The sequence below is a fragment of the Protopterus annectens genome, chromosome 7.part0 (assembly GCF_019279795.1).
Source record: "Protopterus annectens isolate FY-2018-M chromosome 7.part0, PAN1.0, whole genome shotgun sequence".
NCBI lineage: Eukaryota > Metazoa > Chordata > Ceratodontiformes > Protopteridae > Protopterus > Protopterus annectens.
This window is the reverse complement of record NC_056739.1, coordinates 1,466,711,509-1,466,723,876: the sequence shown is the minus strand read 5'-3', so window position 1 is coordinate 1,466,723,876 and position 12,368 is coordinate 1,466,711,509.

The following is a 12,368-nucleotide window of genomic DNA, read 5'->3' as shown; positions in this document are numbered from 1 at the left end:
TTGGCATGTGGTAACATGGCATCCAGGAACTGGTGAAGTACCCTGGATGCTGATGCCTGTAAGATCCCTATGATATCCCCAGTTGGCCTTTAAAAGGTATCTGTGGCTAGTATTTTCAGGCATACACATACCTTCGTATCCACTGGGATGGGTTCCCCTCTGTCTGTTCTGGTTCTGAGGCGTGGCTGGCACAGCTCCACAAGTTGCTGTAGGGTGTCCCTGTCCACCCTGTAACACTCTACTATCTCCAGATCATGAAGCCCCTGATAGGTTACCCTGGGTCTGAACGCTCTTCTCCTCCTCTGGTGCCTGAGGTGGTTATCAGCATCATCCTCCACACCACTTCCAGTCTCCAACACATGCTGGTGTATCATAGCTATGGCAGCCCCTAACATGTACATATTAAAAGTTCCCCGTATGTATACACCAACTGTGCAGAGTGTATGGGAATACACAAGTGTGTGTGGGGGGTGCTTTCACACTTTATACTATTGTGCTATGGATTCTGCTGATGTCATTGGCTGTGTATGAGCAATTCCAGCTGCAGGGTATCTTAATCATAGGTTTTACAGTGAGTACTGCAAGTGCGGGGCCTGTAGTGTTGAGTTATGCTTTCCTGCCTTGATTAATCTGTTGCCCTTTAATTCACTTTTAAACCTGGATCCCCTCCCAATGTCAGGTATGCATCCACCTGCCAGCTTTCTTGTTTTGTACTTTCCCTAACCAGTCATGTGTTGCAAAATGTGTTTTGTAGCTGATATAATGCAATTCTGCTTTGTTCTGCTGTGACACTTTACTGTTTTCTTTGCAGTACAGCCCCTCCCATTTCCTGTTCTGCAGGTAGCTGCTTGCAGCCTTGTTAGCTGTTGTCAATGGCCCAGTGTAGGTTCCTATGTGTTAATTAGTCATTTATACTCCAATTTCCCTGCTGCAGCATTTCCTTAATTTTTTCCTATATCCTTCCTGTTTCAGCTCCAGTGCGCACCACGCAAACACGTTGACCGGGTTTAAGTGCGTTTTAATCTCTGTTCACATGCACACTCAGTTACCTTGTGTGCTCTCAGCTAAGCAAAGCTAAAGCCAGTTCAACACACCCCTTTCATGCAGCTTTGCTTAGCTATGGGCAAACAGGGTTAGCACTGCTCCAATGTGCTTACAGCAAAGGTGACACACCCCTCTCTTGATGTCATCTTTATCTCATAGGCACACCTCGGTGATATAATGCTACACTGTGAGGTACATCCTTACACCGGCGGGGAATCTGTGATTCACTATTACTCCTCTCATTTGCATGAAATTTCCTACTAATTCCTAAGTTACCGTGCATAACACTGACACAGCCCCTTAGCAATCCTTGCACCATGGTGTGGTGTAACATGCCTGCCATTGACTATTATGGGGAAATCATGATATGTGTTACATTGCAGTTTTATTCTATATTTTTCTATTTTCTTTGTGATCCCATTTGAGTGCCACTGCCCTACGCGTAATCTTCGCGATACTGCAAAAAAAAAAAATTAAATGTTATTTTTGTATTTTGTACTTGTTTTTTAATGCCAATGGCTATATATTTAGCCATTGGCATATATTAACAATATAATACATGTGTCTGGCCAGCTGTCATGGCTCCGATTTTATGTTTGCAAAAATGTAAAACCTGGATCGCTCGCCGGCCATATTTGGTGTTGTCACACCAATGCTACGCCTGCACCTGGTGCAAGCTTTGTGAATCCCGAGGACAGAGTTATGCCTGGTTACAGTCTTGACTTGGAGTTAATATGAATGACAAATGGGTAAAACTGAAACAATGGAAATAAAAAGAGGGCACGGGAAAGGGGAGCAGCCATTGTTTTGCCATAATGCACAGACCACCAGGCACTGAAGAAAATGTTATGTTAAATTAAATGAGAGCATCAGGAGTTGGGTCAGAAAATAAAAATGATAATAAATCTGGAATTGAATGAAACTAAAAGAAAAGAAAGTCACAAGTTAGGAAAGGTCTTGGTATTAGATGGGGTGAGTAAGCGAATGGAAAAATAATCCAGGGCAGATGCAGAGAATTGCATTTCCCTTCGTCACATGACCCACGAGCCAAACAAGCTAGTGCCTGCAGTGTTGGGAGTGCTGTCTCTGACCCTGGGTACTCCCCTAACTAGGTGGTATTTTCATGCTGGATAGTGTCCAGTGGACTAGCAAAAGGAACCCTTGTTACCCTTACATAAGCAAGTGTCCGGAAACTAGGAAACATCCTAGCAAGTTAAGGCTATCAGCATCCTGTCAGCTCTGCAGAGGATAATACAAATAAATTCTCACAACTAGTTAAATAGCATGAGCTCACACACACAAGACTGACTGTGCCAGTCAAACATGTCCCAGTTTTATGATACAGGAAAAGAAGGTATGGGTAGACAGACAGAGACAGTAGCCACTGGGTTTGATTTTGTGAGACTTCATCAAGGCCTTTGACACATATCAGCATAGATGGCATCTTGAAAAAATCAGATGATTAGGATTAAGCCTAAATACAACAAGATGGATCAAAAATTGCTTACTTGGGAGGAAGCAGAGAGAGATAGTTGAGAGGAAGAGCTGGGGAAAGAACAGGATACCTCAGAAGTCGGTTCCTGGTCCACTGCTATTTAATCTACTATAATAGAAACCACGAACAGAATTAAGTATAATTTCAGATAATACCACAATTAGAATTACTACAAGATGAGGGAAAGTAAGAGAAGGGATCTAGTGAGGCTGATGGAGTGGATAGATAAATTGTAGCTGACTTACAATGTAGTTTAATAAAAAGTAATGCACTTTGGTTAGAATAATCCTAGTACATTAAATGTAGGAAGGGATTATCAACCAGAGAGGAGGAAAAGTACCTGAGGTTCATATTCACACATAAAATAAATGATCTCTGTTACCACCAATAAAAGTCTTTATTGTACTGTATTCATTGCCAACCAGTCTAAATTGCATTTAGTAGGCTCAAATGTCTGTGCAACCGCAGCATAAGACTCTCGCTTCATCATTTAATGTATTATGAATCCAGCCTGCCAGCTGTCCTATGTACAATGTAACACAACCTGACATTTTTGGTCTCCTTTTCAACATTCATATCGTTCCCCTGCCTCCTCCATCTGCTATCTTCTTTGATTTAGTAGTGCAAAGATGTTCTCACCACCACCCCCCTCCACTGGATATTTAGTGCTTCACGTTATCGGGCAGGTAAACCCTAAAGGCTTTCTGAATTGCATCTCCCTGCTTCACATGAGTTTCGTGTCTATGAACTATCTTCCATGGTGCCATAGCTATCCCTGTAGCCTCATCAGGCCCTGGCCCAGGTTCCAGATTCTGCTGCATAGGGTGCCTCCCACCAGCACTAGCAAATCCCACTACTCTTCCAAACCACTAGTCTCTAACACCCCAGATGTTCTCTCTTGAGCACTGCACTCACCTGGGTAGTTTACTGGCATTAGTTTACTGGCATCTCATTTGCTCACTCAACTGAGTGCAGTGAGATCATATTCTGATTTCAGGCACTCCTACTGTGTACAAAGAGAGCATCTGGGAAACAGACAAAAAAAATTAAGCTTATTTCCTGCCTTTCCTGTTAAGTGGTATAGACTATTTGTAGGCTTCTGAGCCCCCAAGCCCTTCTGTGTTGGAGGGAAGCCTTCTAGCTTAGTTTTTTTTTCTTATAACTAGCCAGTTTTCTAGTTGCAGCACTCAAATCTGTTTCTTTGATCTCAGCACTTGTTCAGAAAAAAAAAAATTTAATCTGCTTTTACTGTACTTGTGTTTCTACCTACTTTATTTTACTTTTGCATCATCTTAAAAGTACTCAATTGTATTTATTACTGCTTGGTGTAACTCATTCTAAGCCTTTTGGTTTAAACACTTGGACTTTGGACCAGTTGTTTTGCACTGAAAGGGTTTGTGGTCTGCACTGTAGTGGCAGAACAGGTAGCTTACATCCTTCTAGGTTGGGAACTGCTGATTGAGGGCTCAGTGTCTGTTATTCTAAAAGTGTATTAATTCTGGTTTAAGCACTTGGGCTTTCAGGCCAGTTATTTTACATTAAGAGGGTTCGTGGTCTGCACTCTTGTGGGAGGAGAGGCTGGACTCTGCCCTTCTGAGCTGGGAATTTCTGGTTAAAGGCTTATAGTGCATGCATATCTGAACTGCTTCTTACTGAAGTTGGTGCGACTTGTTTGCTGTGGCATAGACTGGATTCGGGCCTGCTGAATCTAGCTTTGTTTGTGTAACTTGAGCACTAATCCAGGCATTCTCTAAAGTATTCAATTGTATGTATTACTGCTTGGTAGTAACTTGATTAAAGTGTAGCTATCATTCTAAGTCTTTTGGATTAAGCACTTGGGCTTCAGACCAGTTGTTTTACATTAGGAAGGTTTGTGGCATGCACTGTGGTAGCAGGACAGGTAGCTTTCATCTTTCTAAAATGGGAACTGCTGATTGAGAGCCCAGTGTCTGTTATTCTTAAAGTGTATTAGTTCTGGTTTAAGTACTTGGGCTTCAGGCCAGTTATTTTACATTAAGAAGGTTCGTGGTCTGCACTCTTGTGGAAGAAGAGGCTGGACTCTGCCCTTCTGAGCTGGGAATTTCTGGTTAAAGGTTTATGGTGCCTGAATATTTGAACTGTATCTTACTGAAATTGGTACACCTTGTTTGCTGTAGCATAGACTAGATCCAGGCCTGCTGAATCTAGCTTTGTTTATATGCTTGTTGTTTGTTTGCTTGTTATTTCCCTGGAATGCTAATTCCACCTAGTAAGCAGCTTCTCAGTGCTTCTGTGGATCACTAGTGATATCTGCATTGCTTACTGTACTTATTTCCTTGTTTCCCTTGAAAGAAAGTTACTGTTTGTCATTTTTGCATTTAGGTTACCTGTAACACATTGCACTTAAGTTACCTGGCACTTGCTCACTAAAGCAATTATATAAGTCAGCACTAAAAATTAAAAGCACTACACCCTCACTCCCCACTGGCCCTTATTTTCAGTTATAAAGGAATTCCCAATATTATTCTAGCATGTCCAAAGGTCAGTTGTCAATCTCTTCTCTGGTCCAGCTGGTGAATCTGGGAATCTTGAGGCAATGTTACAACTGCCTCATGTACACAGACAACCCTCTCCTCCTCCCAACAAATTCCAACACATGTGAGAGATGCAACCATAGCCAAACTGGAGGCTAAGCTCTCTCAACTCAGTACTGGCATAACCAGTCAGGAGGAGAAGGAAACCACACTCACTACAATTCCAGTCTCACATAGACCTACCACGACAGCAAACCAAACACATAATCACACAAAACATACTCGGAGGCTCTAAATAAAGATCTGCCTAAGCAGCAGAGACCTCCAAAGCAGACACCCAAGCAACCGCTACCCCAAAACAAAATACGTGCAACACATATCTCACAAAGCCAGTGTACCGAACAATCACAGCCCTTAAGACTAAACAACACACCTGATACACTTGTAATAGGTGACTCTATCGTCAGGCACACTGATGTCCCGCTCACCAGGTTGAACAAGGAGAGGGTCACTGTGAGCAGCCTATCGGGCGCTAGGATCCGCCACATAACACAAGCACTCAGGTCACTCCAAGGCAAGTACAAATACGACTCAGTCATTGTCCATGCTGGTGTGAATGACCTGAGATGTACCTCCCTGGACTACATGAAAAGAGACATAAAGGAGCTCTCTGAGCATGTAGCCCAGGCCGGTATGACCCTGACCTTGAGTAGTATCTTACCCTCACCAAGAATGATGCCACAATATGAAGACAAGATGATCAATTTCAACAATTGGCTTAAGTACTGGTGTCATTCAAAGGGGATCCAATGCCTGTCAGCTTGGGATGATATGCTCGACAAGCCACGATGCTTCGCTAGGGATGGCTTGCACCTGTCACCCCTGGGCTTTTGGATATTGGCAAAGGCTCTTGCTACCCCCATAGTGCCTTTTTTAGGCAAGGCTCAAAAGACAAACCCACCTCCATAGGTATCACAAGGGATAAGAAACTAAGAGTAATGCTACTCAATGCCAGACGTCTAAACCTCAAGATGCACGCACTCAAAATTCTCCTTAGCATGGAGAACATCGATATCTGTGCAGTAACAGAAACCTGGTTCAGGGCTCCCGAGAGCACCCCAGCACTACCAGGTTATACCTCATACCATGCTTTTCGGCCCCAAAACTTGGACCGAACCACAAAAGGAGGGGAAGTATCGATATCCATCAAAGATACCCATACCTCCAGGTTGGCGGCAAAGCACGAAGCATCAGAGACTACCCATGTGCAACTAACAGTGGGTAAAACTGCCTTCCAGTTTATAACCTGCTACAGACCACCCTCCCAAACCCAGGAACCCCACTCGGCCTTCCTGAGAACACTGGAAAATATGAAGGTCTCTCCAAACACCATTATACTGGGTGACTTCAACTACCCAAACATAGACTGGGAGCATTACTCTAGCTCCAACACCCTAGCCCAAAGGTTCCTAGAATTTATAAACTCAAATGCTATGGAACAACTTGTTACCACTCCCACAAGAGGGGAAAATATACTGGACCTGATCATCACCAACATGGGGACTCTATGCTCCAGACCAGAAGTGTATCCCTCACTGGTAAGATCAGACCATAAACTAATCTCACTGGATATTCACATCCCGACCCCAACCCCTGCCCAGAAAACCACAGTGAAAAACTTCTCTAAAGCAAATTTCACACTCCTCAAAACCGAGGTGGAATCCTTCAAAGCCCCCGGGCCTGTGGAAAATACAGCCCAGACCGCAGAATCCTTTATAAACGCATTCTATGAACACCTTCAGGAATGCATGGTTCATGCGATCCCAAATAAAACCAAGACCCAATCCTCCAAAGGCAGACGTCCTGTCTGGTGGATCCCAGCCATAAACAAACTATACAATAGAAGGAGGAAGCTACTAAATGATAGAGCAAAATCCCAAAAAGGGAAGGCATCACTGATCAGTATTAGCAAAAAACTACGGGCACTCATAAAATTGTCTAAGGCCAGCTTCGAGAGAAAAATTACACAGGACACTAAGGATAATCACAAGGCTTTCTTTAGTTATGTTAGGAACCTGGGTGGTAATTCCCAGATATACTCAGAATTAGTCCAAAATGACAAAAAATACACCGAACCCACAGACATTGCCAACATCCTAGCTGACAGGTTCAGCGCAAACTCCCCTCCCCACCAAAGGGCAAATATCTATCCCAGCAGAGTGCTGCCCCCCTGACATCTCAGATGCTCAGGTAAGAGCCGCCCTCTCCAAAGCAAAAAACACAGCATCAATGGGACCAGACGGTGTCCCGGGCTGCATCCTACATGAACTCCAAGAAGAGCTAAACCCAAACATAAAACTACTGTTCAATCTCAGCCTTACTACAAGATATGTGCCCAAAGAGTGGTGTACAGCAACAGTGGTCCCTCTCCATAAAGGTGGTGCCTCAACGGATCCTGGAAACTATCGCCCCATAAGCCTGACTAGCTTGGTCTGCAACCGAACCCAGTTCGGCTTTGTTAAGGGCAGATCCTGCCTTTTAAACCTGGTTGATTTCTTTGAAACATTCACCAAGGCCATTGACGAGGGGAAGGTGGTCCACACAGCCTACCTGGACCTCGCAAAAGCCTTCGATACAATACCCCACTCGGGCTCAGTTCTGGGACCTCTCTTGTTCGGTATATATTTCTCGGAGGTACAGGCCAACAGGGAAGGACTGTGGCTGACCAAGTTCACAGATGACTGCAAACTGGGTGCCATAATCGACTCTCCAGCCAACACAAGCATCCTCCAAAAGGGCCTCATAGAAACAGACAACTGGTGCCAGAGCCATGGCCTCAAGCTAAATGCCAAAAAGTGTATAGTCATCCCCTTTGAAAAAAACAAAGTGCCCACAAATTACCAAATAGATGGTAATCCATTAAGTACAGAAGAAGTAATTAGGGACCTGGGGACCCAAGTAGATAGCAATCTCTCATTTGACAACCACGTGGCCAAAGTGGTTAGAAAAACATTTTATATAGCTCACCTAATCATGAAGGGATTCACATCTAGATCAGGGGAGGTCATCGTGCCTCTTTACTCATCCCTCATCAGGCCCATAATTGAGTACAATGCCCCTTTTGGGATGTACCTTACCAGACATCTGCAGCAACTGGAAAGACCCCAAAAGTACCTCACCAAGAGGATCAAAGGGCTCAAACAGATGCCATATGCTGCCCGGTTAAAGAAACTCCAGCTCTACTCAGTGGCATATCGCCTGTTCAGAGGCGATCTGTGCCTGACGTATAAAGCCATGTCCAACCCGGAATTAATGGACATGCTGCACCTCAGAAAATGCAAATCCCATTGAGTTACGCGCTCGAGAGACTTGAACCTCAGCACTGAAATAAATAGGACATGCTGGAGGGACAGATTCATAACCCCGAGGCTCCCTTCACTCTGGAATAAAATCCCAGTCCAGGTTAGGCAGAGTCCCTCATTGACTCTCTTCAAGAGGAATCTTGATGAGTGGATGGGAGATCGTAGGTTTACCCCGGGTATCACTTATGTGTCACTGTTAGACAGAGGCACAGTATACTAACCTCGAAAAAGGGCATAACAAAATAAATTTAAAATGGTTGGCGAAAGCCAAACACATTCTGGCTAGGCTTATAAATGCCCTAGGGCAGATAGCCTAGTATGAACCTATGAACCTATTACTCATTTGGAGACATACTGCTAATCCCTTTGGGCTGCATGTATCTCAGCCACCTCAAAGTACACCCTAGCTTTGGCCACATCATTCCAAAGACTACAGAGCACCTCTGTACCAGATAAACTTACCAGATACTTCAAAACATGCTATTTTCCATGCAAGCTGTCTCCCTTGTAACCCACTACCTTCTGTCTTTTAAATTAGTCACACTTCATTCTGCTGCCTTGACCACCCTTTAAAACAGCTCATAACTGCATTGTGCTCAGTAACTCAGTGTAAGACATAGCTGGCATGCCACCTTGGTCAATATTAACACTCTGCAGTGTGGTTCAAAGCTTGCAAAGTGTGCCAGCTTCAAGTTACTCTGCCTACTGCACCTGAGATCTCTTTAGTGCAATGCCCAAACAAATTGACTGTCTTTTCATGTTGGCTATGGAAGTTCACAGTTTTAATATCCTGGTTTGTTCATGTGGAGATCTGGACACCTATCTAGCTCTACTTGACCCTTCAGCCTCCACAAAGGGTGTGGCTACAGTAAAAGCTTCCTTTCTAGTGTTGACCTGAAATATTAAAATATACAACCACAGCCCCCATCTCTCTTAAAAATATATATAAGAATTGTATGGATGCAACTTTTTTAATGGGGTATCATCTTTTCTTAGCATTCCTTGTATCTTCCTGGTTCCTCTCAATAATCCCAGCCCTGTCCACCACCAGGAATGCTACAACAAACATGTAGCCTAGTTTGGGAGTACACCCTCCTTTCCCCTTTCTTTCTCTCTCGCATTGTCTTTATATGATTCTTTTAATAATACCTAACTTATTATTAGTTTTAATAAAGAAATCAGCTTAAGTTCATGAGCTCCTTTAGTGGGCCTGATAGTGCTTTCATTGTTTTAATGCTATTGATGTTTTCCCTTTAACAAGAGGGATTTTGGATCTCCTATATAACTTAAAGAGATTCTTTCTTTTGTTGTAGAATTTGTTTGTGATAGTGGACCACCAGGGTGTTTTATTTTTGAATTTCCTTTGATCCTGGGTTCTGGGAAGGACTGCTAGTTCTATGTATTTTTTTCTAAATAGACATAGAATTCCTTACTGAAGCTTGCTATTGTATTGAAGTTGGGGTGCTGCAGTCATAAGTGAATTTTGATATTTCATTATAGAGAAGGTTGGGGTTGAAACGTTTCTAGTCTTTAAATTCATTGAGGTTTGCTCTAGGGGATTTGGGGAGTTTGAAGGAGAAGGTCACATGTTTATAGTCAGACTTCACTGGGGAAGGAGATACCAGAGGAACAGTGCAAGACCATATTTGTAAAAATCATATCAAGAATATTGTGTCCACTAGTAGATTTGTTTGCTAATTGCGCAAGGAAGTTTTTGGTTATATAGTCTAGGATTTTTTGGGCAAACCCTACATCAGAAATATAGGTGACCTAGTTTATTAAAATTAAGGTCATATGAACTTATAAATCTATAGCCAAAATAATATAACTTCTGCTAATAAGGAGGTTATTTTTAACAATAAGGAATTGTATGTGGTCATCAATGGACAAAGAAGGTGATTAGGTTCATAGGATAATACTAGGCTATTGACCTGATGGTCTTTACAAGCCTAGCTGTTAAATCCCAATATAATACTAGATGAGAGATATTGTCTATGCCCAAGGTTTTTCTAGCAAGGACTACCCATGTCCAGAAGAGAAGCCAGGGCAATCCTCAGCAGAAGTTTATAGTTTCCCATCCAGTCATCCAGGTTGCACTTAAACAGGGTCATGGAGGTGCTTTGCTTGATATGGATTGGAAGCCTATTCTAGAGGAGTGGCAACCTCTGCGAGATGTATCTGTCTCTCCAGCAGGTCCTGTTTATGTCACAGGCTAGATTGAGGTCCCTGGAATGGGTGACTCCAGTTCAATTTGACTTTCAGATGTGCAGCATTTCCAGTAGATGTGGGTCAGAGATAGCCCTGTAAACCAGACATGAGTCATCTCTAAGTAGTCTATACGGTACTGAGTGCAGTGACAGTGACTTCAGTCCATATAAGACATGTGCTGGAGACCCTTAATTTTATTACTGATCTTTAAAAAGCTGTTAATTGGCAAGATGAATGTCACAAGTTTGTTGTCAGACTTCAATGCAGAAGGAAATACCAGAGGAGTAGTACAGGAGACAACCATATTTGTAAGAAATAGGCCAAGAAGGTTGTGTCCTTTAGCAGATTTGTTTACTTACTGCTTAATGAAATTTTTGTTCAAAGTATCACAGGAGGTTACTAGGCTAATGGCCCTGGGACCCTTACAAGCCTAGCCAAGAGTTTATCCCCAAAAAGAAACTTCAGTCAGCACCTGTCGCCACTGTCAATGAGGGACACAGGTGGAAACCCTGGGAAAAATCTGTGGTTTCCCATCCACTCATCAAAGATGCACTTGAAGAGAGTCAGTGAGATGCTCTGTTTGATGTGTATGGAAAGTCTATTCCACAGATCGGACAGCCTCTGGGAGACAAACCTATCTCTCCAGCAGGTTTTGTTAATGTTGCATATTAGATTCAGGCTTTTTGAGTGGGTAGTGCGTGAGAAGTAGACTTATGGATATAGAGCATCTCTAGTAGGGTAGGGTCCAAGATTGCCTTGTAGGTGAGACACAGGTCACCACTAAGCAATCTGTAGGATACTGAGTAGAAAGTGATTTGAGTCTGTCTGCATAGGGCAGGTGTTGGAGGCTATGGATTCTCTTTGTGAGGTATTTCAGTGGTCTTTCCAGTTAATGCAGATGTTTGAAGAGTTACATCCCAAGCAGGCTGTTATACTCAATTATTGGTCTAATGAGGGAGGAGTATAGAGAGGTAATAACCTCCTTTTTTCTGGATGCAATCCTTTACTTATGAGATGAACCAAGTAAAAGCCTTTTCTGACCACTGCTGATATATGATGGTCGAATGTAAGGTTGTTATCAACCTGAGTTCCCAGTTCTCTCAACACAGGTTCTTTGCTTAGGGGGTTGCTGCTGATGTGGTAATCGGTAGGGGTTGTGATTTTGTTGAATGGTATGATGATACATTTTTTTGTATTTACCTTCAGGACATGACTTTGGCACCAGTCATTAGTTGCTGTGAGACCCTCTTATAGTATGTTAACATAATTTGGGGAGTCAATGACAGCACCCAACTTACAGCCATCTGCAAACTAGGTCAGCCACAGGCCTTTTGTCTTTGCCTGGACCTCTGAGAGATAGATGCCAAACAGTAGGGGTCCCAGGACAGATCCATGGGGAACTCCACTAGTGACAGGTCTGCTATCGCAGGTGGAGGGGCGTATTTTGACTTTGAGGGTCCTGTTGGTGAGACAGTTGGCCACCCACCTGATGAGATAGGGATTTATGCCAAGCTGTGTTAGCTTTTCGATGATGGCCGAGTGGGGGATTGTGTCAAAGGCCTTGGCCAAGTCAAGGTAAGCTGTATGCACTGACTTTCCCTCATCCAGGGCCTTGGTGACAGTCTCAAAGAAGTCAACCAGGTTCGGCAGGCAAGTTCTTCCCCTGATGAATCCACTCTGGATGGGGTCAAGTGCTTGGGGATTGCCTATGTCCTTGTTTATACTCAGTGTAAGACAAAGCTGGCA